The sequence below is a fragment of the Mastomys coucha genome, chromosome X (genome assembly GCF_008632895.1).
Source record: "Mastomys coucha isolate ucsf_1 chromosome X, UCSF_Mcou_1, whole genome shotgun sequence".
NCBI lineage: Eukaryota > Metazoa > Chordata > Mammalia > Rodentia > Muridae > Mastomys > Mastomys coucha.
Window position 1 is genome coordinate 41,636,513 of NC_045030.1, and position 8,278 is coordinate 41,644,790.

Sequence of the window (8,278 nt, forward strand, 5' to 3'; positions counted from 1 at the left end):
GGATTTGAACTCATGACCTTCCTAAGAGCAGTCGGTGCTCTTCCCCGCTGAGCCATCTCACCAGCCCCATCAAACAACTTTTATAATACTCATTTTTATTGTTACAATAAACTATAAATTTTAAAGAATATGATAAAATAAAAAATGAAAAAAATAAATCTGTTCAATGTACTCATAAACCATTTACAATCTCATTTGTAAAGAAAAATAAACCAGCTCATTTATTCTTAATTTTAAAACTTTACTGAATCTTTCAAACTGGCTATAAATTACATGCACAGAATAATGTAACTTCCAAAAAAACACATATGTAGCTATTCTTAAGACACTTAAGCCTGTGTGTTTATTCATGCCCACACTTGTGAGTGGGTCCTTTCCTTTCATTAATAAACTCTAAATTAGCCTCAAACTGGTTTGTCCAAAATTCTTTTCTGTGGCATAAGTCAAGGTTCCAGTTGCATTTCCTCTGGTGAAGACTACTTGGATAACTTAATTCAGATTAGACAAATTGGAACAGCTTATAGCTTTAAGGAATTGATTTGAAATGGTCAAAGCCATGTGGGATTGGACCCTTAGGGTGCCTTTGATATATACAGTGTCTGTGCTGACACAGTCTATATCATTTAATGTTTTTCTGTTTATCTTGAAAGCTTGAGAAAGGCCTGTAATTTTTATTCTTCTTTTCGAAAACTCTGGGTTTTTGTTTGTTTGTCTTGTTGCTTTTTTCCTTCTGTTTTCTGTTTTTAATTTCATTGTTTTGCTTTGTTTTGTTTTGTTTGCTTTTGTTTTCTTCTTCTACATGGTGTGGGTTCATCTTACTGTTCTTTTTGTAGCTCTTTGGAGTAAAAGCTTAGCTCATTGGGTAAAGATCTAATGAAGCAAACGTACATCTCTGAATTACTTTCACAGAAGCCCCCCCACACACACACAAGCTTTTCTAAATTATATTGCTTTCTCCACTGAAAATGTCTCCTAACTTCTTTGGAATCTTCCTCTTTGACATGTCACCTACTGAGAAATACGCTGCCCAGTTTTGAAGCACAGCATTTACGATTTTTGTCTTATCTTTCTGTTACTGATTTCTAGCTTGATACCATCAGAGTCAGAGAACACACTGTGATTTCAGTTCTTTTTAGTTTGTGAGCCTCATTTTATGACTCAGTATATGGCAACTTCAGCAAATGTTCAGATGGACTTGAAAGGACTATGTATTTGTGGTGGGGTGGACTGTCCTTTTAATGTGCATTAGATCTGCTTGGTTGATGTTCTCTATAACCTCTATTGATTTTTGTCTCAGCTACATTTTTAATCAGATTTGGGGAAATGCAGTGTAGCCTTTATTTAATATCCTTTGCTCCAGGCACTGAACAAGGGATGGTGAAAACTGGACCTAAGATACACCAGATATAAAAGGTCATCCTAATCCAAAGGCTTTCTCACACACAGGTGCAGAACGTAGTGGGTTTTAGACACCCAAAATTCATATTCAGTGGGAGGAATCACCTCAGAGAAAACACATTTAGCTGATTAAGTCTCTTGCACTCAGAGAATGGGCTGTCAAGATTAACTGGCCTGCAAGAGTGTTTAAATAGGAAAGAAAGGGGAAAGGGCTCAGACAAGGAAGCAGGACATGGGAGCGTCTATTACAATTCGTTGGTCATGGATCTTTCTTAGGGACAGCCTCCAGCTTTATGAGTTCTGAGAGGTTAGCCTTGGGTGAAGATTCTCAGAATGCTGGCACTTCCTACAGGAACTAAGGAGATCTTAATATCCCTCCACTAACAAGGATTTGGCATTTGCTCTCTGTTGATTCTACTCAGCCTTATGATCATTAGCACCGGGCAGTTTCCCTGGAGGCAGACATCCATGAAAATCATCAGAGAGACAACATCTTTTATTCCCTGGAGCAGCACTAGCTGCAGTTTCCTGCAGGTACTTACTTGTTTATTCTATGCTCAAGAAGCACATTGCCTTCTTATCCTCCTACCTGTACTTTCACATTGGCTCTATATGTCCCTAACCCACTCGTTTTCCTGAACCACTCTGTCTGAGAAGTCAGGTGGGGGCAAAGACGTGAGACATTGTGAGGAGCTGCATGAAAACCCCAGGTTCCTTGAGAGGTCTCTTCTCATTCCTCAGGACAGCTGAAGCACAGGTAGCTAACTCCTGAGTGGGCTGGGAAGGGGGCAGAATGAACAAAATGGGAAGCAGTCCAATGTAGTGGTTCTTAATCGCCAATTTTAGGCATTTGGTAGAATTATTTTGGTTTTCCATCCTAGAAGAAGAAGAAGAAATATGCCCTTGAAATGGTCTCATAATTATGCCTTCAGTTTTAGGGGTGTTTGAACCCTCCAAAAGAGTAGTCCTTGGGCCCCATTTGGAGCCATCTTGTTCAGAAGTGACAACTCTAAATGCACAAGAAATACACAAGGCAGCCCCTCTGTTTGTTTTTTTTTTTTTGATGTTTTACTTTGTTGTTATTGTTGTTGTTGTTGTTGTTGTTGTTGTTTTGTTTGACACAGGGTCTCATTATGTAACCAGCCTTGCATAGACTTCTCTGTCTTTCCTGCTCTGTCCCCAAAGTGTTGAATTATAGGCAAAATAACAACTACAACAAAAAGAACAACAACTGAGAACCAGGCAGTTATGTCATAGTGCTATCTCTATCCCTATTTCTGCAGTACTTGATCACCTCTTAACCCTTGCCTTTGGATCCATTGTCCCACACTGGATCTCATTGATTTATACACCAAGTACTAGCTATTTAGATTACTTTAAGGGCATAAAAATCATTGATTTTTCTGAGTATCATCATGCTTAGAAACAGGGTGGAATGTCTAGGTATCTTGTGTGATGTGACTGCAGCTTTGTGCAAAATAAAATATAGAAGATAAGTCACAAGGGTAAGAGAATGCTATAGAAAATATTTTACTTGGCCCTCTCGATCCATCTAGTCAGTCATCCTGGGGTGTGTGTGTGTGTGTGTGTGTGTGTGTGTGTGTGTGTGTGTGTTATTCAGGGCTGTGTCCACATGAAAGCCTTTAACATCATTCTTCAGACAACTTTTTTTTTTTTTGACACAGGGTCCCCTACGATTTTGGAAGTCATCAAGGAACCCCAGGGAACCATATATCTCTACCTCCCTAAAGCAGAATAACAAGTGAGATTGACAGCCAAGTTTACATTCATCTCTTCACATGACTATCCAAGAGCATTCAGCAACTGTTAAGCCTGGGAAAAGGCTGTTGTTAAGGTCTAGACTTCAAAACAGTGGTAGACAAATAATTCCAGGTCCTGCATCCAGAAGATACCTCTGAAGATCATAGAAAATCCATTTTCCTGAAGATACATTAGATGCTGGGTCAGATTCCCTATATGGGGGGGGGCGGGGTCTGTGCTCTAATGAGTCTGAATGACAAAGACTATGGTCACGTTGGGAGAGGCAGTTGATTACTGCAGTGCCTTGGAATGATTGAGACCTATATTCTGCTTCTTCAGGTCTTGGTTTCAGAACCTAGACCCAGAGAAGGAGATGTAATCTGTTCATAGAATACAGTTAATGAAACTTTTTAAGGACAAACCAAACCAACCAACCCATACCCACCTATATCTCAGTGAGCCCCTGGAACAAGGGCATTGCAGTGCAGAATAGGTCTTCCTGCTCCAAGGCCCTGTTCTGCAAGGCTTGGTAACTTCTTGTCATTTTTTTAAAAAAAACATTTTGATTCTATCTCAAGGAAATTAATGCATTCCATCTGGGGTCCTGGATAAGTGTCTCTTGTCATAGTCCTGCTTCTTTGTTACTTAGGAAAACCATATTACCTATCCATCTCAAGTAGATGAGTCGAGCAGATATAGTATAATGAGAATTTGTGACATTGGTTTATGAAAAAGCTTTCAATATCAGGAGAGACAGTTTGACCTCCGTGCAATTTCTATATATAATGGCTCAAGGGCATAGGTATTACAGTAGATCCTGGCTTCGATGCAAGCTCTGTTCCTTGATCAATTCTCTTTACTTCCCTGAAGCTCTGCTTCCACTGCTGTTATGTAAAAATAATCACTTGCTATCAAGAATTGGATGAGGACCTTTTTGGTTGCCATAGTGATCACGACCAGGAACAGGATTCACTTAGCACCAGCCATACCTTCAATTGCTCTCTTTATATTGCCTTGTAACAAAAGCTCTGAGCAAATCTATTTACTTAATAGTCTAGACTGGGGTGGCAGCTAGAGTGGGGCTATGTGCTGACGGCTGTGGACATACATCTGGAAGGACCTCCGCTGCACCATACTGCCCAGTAAGCAGTGGCTGCAGGGTCTGTACCAAAACTCCCATATCCCCGTGACATTTTGCATGGACACTGCAGCCTGGATTTGGGGAGAAATGCCCTTATAGTGCTATGGATTTTCATGTTTTCACTGTTCTGGTCTGCTCCCAGCTTCTCTGTGCTTGTTTCCTAGTAGGTAGCATAGGCAAAAGTACTAAAATAACAGGACATATTTCAGGGTCATCATTTAGAGATCAAAGAGAGCACACATATGATTCCACTGACACAAACTGCTGGCAAGCACATAGAGATAGAAGATAGATTAGTGCTTTCTTGGGCCCGGAGAAGGCAGAAATGGAGAGTGATTGTTAATGGGTACAATTTCCTTTGGGAACGATGACATGTTCCAAAATTATAGTGCTGATGGATGAATAACTCTCTAAATAGACTAAGAAACCCAATGTATTATACACTTTAAAGGTGTGAATGTTATGATATGTGAATTGTATCTCAATAAACCTGTCATTAAAGAAAACGATGAAGCATATTTCTTCATCTATGGCTCCGAAGAAGCATGTGCACACAGACACAGAGGGAAGCACTGCAGGGGCTGGATTTTCACTGAGGAACTGCTTGTATTACTGTATTAGCAACAGCTTTCCAGCTTTCTAAATCTTCATTTGCAAAGAATAAATCACTTTGGAAACAAGGCAAAGGTGTGTGTGTGTGTGTGTGTGTGTGTGTGTGTGTTTCCATGTATGTATCCTTTTTTTTTTTTTCAGATGATGAGGCTCCAAGGTGGAAACACCTATGGAAATAAAGCATCAGAGGCAAAAACACCCATGGAGGCCAGTGCACATACTTCAGATAACCCAAAGTTTTAACATAGTGCCGAGGAGCTCTGGTGTTAGGAGAAACGGTGCTCATGTCATTTCTCTCAGATTCTAAGCGTGGGCAAGTCTCTGCTGGCCATTTCCTAGACATTTGATTCATCTTTGCAGTTTGAATGAGCTACTGAGGGTGCTCATAAAGCATGCCCCAGAACACACCTTCTCCCACACATCAGTGAATCAGATCCCTTCACAGATGTATAAAATTCAGTTCAATAAAATCATGTGCCCACCATACACAGTCACCAGAAAAGAACAAGGCAGCTTCTCAGGCAGTCTTCTCGCCCTCTCTGTGTGGTTGCTCCTGGGAGCAAGATTTTATTGGGGGTCAAAATACTCCAGGAAAAGGAATATGTAAGATGCATATTGTCCAGCTTCATGTCTGCCTTAGCAGCTCTGATGCTGAGTCACACTGAGAGGCCTTCGCAATCTTAGTGAAGCAAAAGCTTTGTCATGTTTCCCAGGCTCCATGATGTTTTACACTTGTACTCCCTATATGGTCTGTCAACATTAGAGCCCACCTGCCTGTAAGTAAGGCAGGGCTCTGTCACAGACTCAGTGTGCAGCTCTGACTATCAGCTTTCCCTTTGTGAAATATCTCTCTTGTAAACTGAAGGAGTCAGTGTAGCTCATAGCTATCCAATGCATTTTCTTTTTTTGTTGTTGTTGTTTTGGTTTTTTGGTTTTTGGGTTTTTTTTTTTTTTTTGAGACAGGGTTTCTCTGTGTAGCCTCCTAGAACTCACTCTGTAAACCAGGCTGGCCTCAAACTCAGAAATCCACCTGCCTCTGCCACCCAAGTGCTGGGACTAAAGGCGTGTGCCACCACCGCCCGGCCCCAATGCATTTTCCATGTGGTGCATTAACTTAGAAGAACAGATCTCGGAGGTGGAAGGATTAAGGTGGGACCAAGGCTGGGAATCAATCAATAGGAAACTGCCAGAGGCAGAGAAAAAAAGGGCTCTGTTTAGTGAGAAGTCACACACAATTCAACTTGAAGCTTATATAGGCTAATTTTTTTTTTTAATGCTAGTGATTTGTAATTTGGAGTGTTTCTGTTTTCCCTGGATTAGGTTTGTTAACTGAGGGACTTGGGAGTTCGATAGCTTGGCAAAGTGCATGCCATACAAGCACAGAGACATCTATTCCCAGTACCCATGTAAAAAACTGGTCATTGTGGCAAATTTTTGTAATCCAAATACTGGGGAGGCAGAAACAAGTATATCCAGGGGTATCACTGGATAGCCAACCTACCTAAGTTCCAGGTCAGTTACAAAAGGAGGGAGAATTATTCTAAAGGTTGACCTATCATCTCCAGGTGCACATACACATGTGTATATAAGTACACAGGCAAACATACATGTACACATGTACGTACTTGCACATATACAACACACATAATTTTTAAACTTAAATAATTTTTTAAAAAATTATTTATTTATTTTTACCAGGCAGTAGTGGCATATGTCTTTAATCCCAGCACTTCAGAAGCAGAAGCAGGTATATCTCGAAGAGTTCCAGACCAGTCTAGTATATAGAGTGAGTTCTAGGACAGCCAGAGCTACAGAGTGAAACTGTGAGTCAAAAATAACATGTATTTGATTATGCTTGTGTGTTGTTTGCACAAATAATGCATGAATATTTGTGTATTATGTGTATATAGTGTTCAGAGAATCCATAAGAAAACATTGGATCCCCTAGGAGGTATAGACAGTTGTTAGCTGTGATATGACTGGAGGGATTATGACACCTTTCATAATGTTCTCACGCTTCCCACAAAGGCCATCTTTACTCTCTGAAAAGCAGAGATGCTTTCTGTCTCCAAACCTCTTCAGTGCTAGACTTTGCCAAAAGTGTAAGAAATTCTGGAGAATTCACACGCGCGCGCACACACACACACACACACACACACACACACACACTTGGGAGACAGGAATAAGTCAATGTGGTCTAATCTGCCCCTTATACTAATGTAGTCCTATCCCCAAGCACAACCACTGCAGACTGGCCAGCCTTCAGGGACACAATGTTCTTTCCATGTCTGTACCTTCACACCAGCTGTTGTCATGTCTTCCTATTATCTCCCCTGTCTCCATCAGATAAATGCAGTTCTGCTAAGATCTGGATCAAATACTGTCACTATGTCTTAGGAGCATTCAAACGTACCCGGAACGGCCTGCAGAATGGATTTCTTTCCTTTTCCCTCGTTACCAAGGGCAACATCACAGTATAGCACGACCCAGTCAGTGGATGTGTGGCAGATCTCTAAGTAGCCTTATCTCTTCAACTGTACAACACACATTTACATCCTGTGTGATTATATCTCACAGACATAATAGAGTAATGTGGTTAGGGAGATGAACTCAGGGTCCAGACAATCCGGTTTTCAGTTCCAGTTTTGTCACTACCTTCTTGAATGAACAGGGCCTCTGGAAAGCATGTGAACAGTTACTCAGTCCCCTCCGTAAAATAGAGATCACAATACTCATCTCAAAGGGCCATTTTAGAAATGAGGTGAGAATGCCACCTTCAGAGCACAATGTCTGAGATGCAGCAAATGCTCAATCAGTTAGTGAGCCCTCATATTCTTGCACAGAGTCTGGCACATAGCACACGGGTGAATAGTACTTCAGGGAGTATATAAACACAGTCAGGCCTTAGCAGCTCAGGTTACTGGGAAGTCAGGACGAGCTAGGGTAGTCAAGGAAGCTACTGCCTTTTGACCTCATCATTGTCTCTCGTATCCTATCTTTTCTTTTAGGACCTGCCTCACTCCATGTAGTTGTTACATAGAGTGTTGAGTTGTCAGGTATTGGTGCTTCCCAACAGACTAAGCTCTGCAAGTGTGGTGGTTTGAATGAGAAGTGCCCCCCATAGTCTTGGGCTTCTGAACACTTGGTCCCTAGCTGGTTGTGCTGTTTGCGGAGATTGAAGAAGGATAATCTTGTCAAAGAGTGCTGTCACTGGGTGTGGCTTTGACAGCATAAGGTCTTCCCCTCCTTGCAGTTTGCCCTCTCTGCTTCATGCCTGAGGTTCATCACGTGAATTCTCTCATCTTGCTGCTCCAGCTGCCACATCTGCTGCGACCTGTGGGGCTTCCACCACCCCATGGATTCTAA

General features: G+C 41.4%; 1 long non-coding RNA gene across 1 annotated transcript in view; it reads left to right on the plus strand.

Moving 5' to 3' along the window:
- Positions 1 to 3,452, plus strand: part of LOC116092079 — a 25,488-nt gene extending 22,036 nt beyond the window's left edge. The window contains exons 2-3 of the long non-coding RNA XR_004119163.1: positions 1,821 to 1,932; positions 3,084 to 3,452. This is a non-coding gene — a long non-coding RNA (uncharacterized LOC116092079). The remainder of the gene's footprint in view (positions 1 to 1,820; positions 1,933 to 3,083) is intronic.
- Positions 3,453 to 8,278: the final 4,826 nt, after the last annotated feature.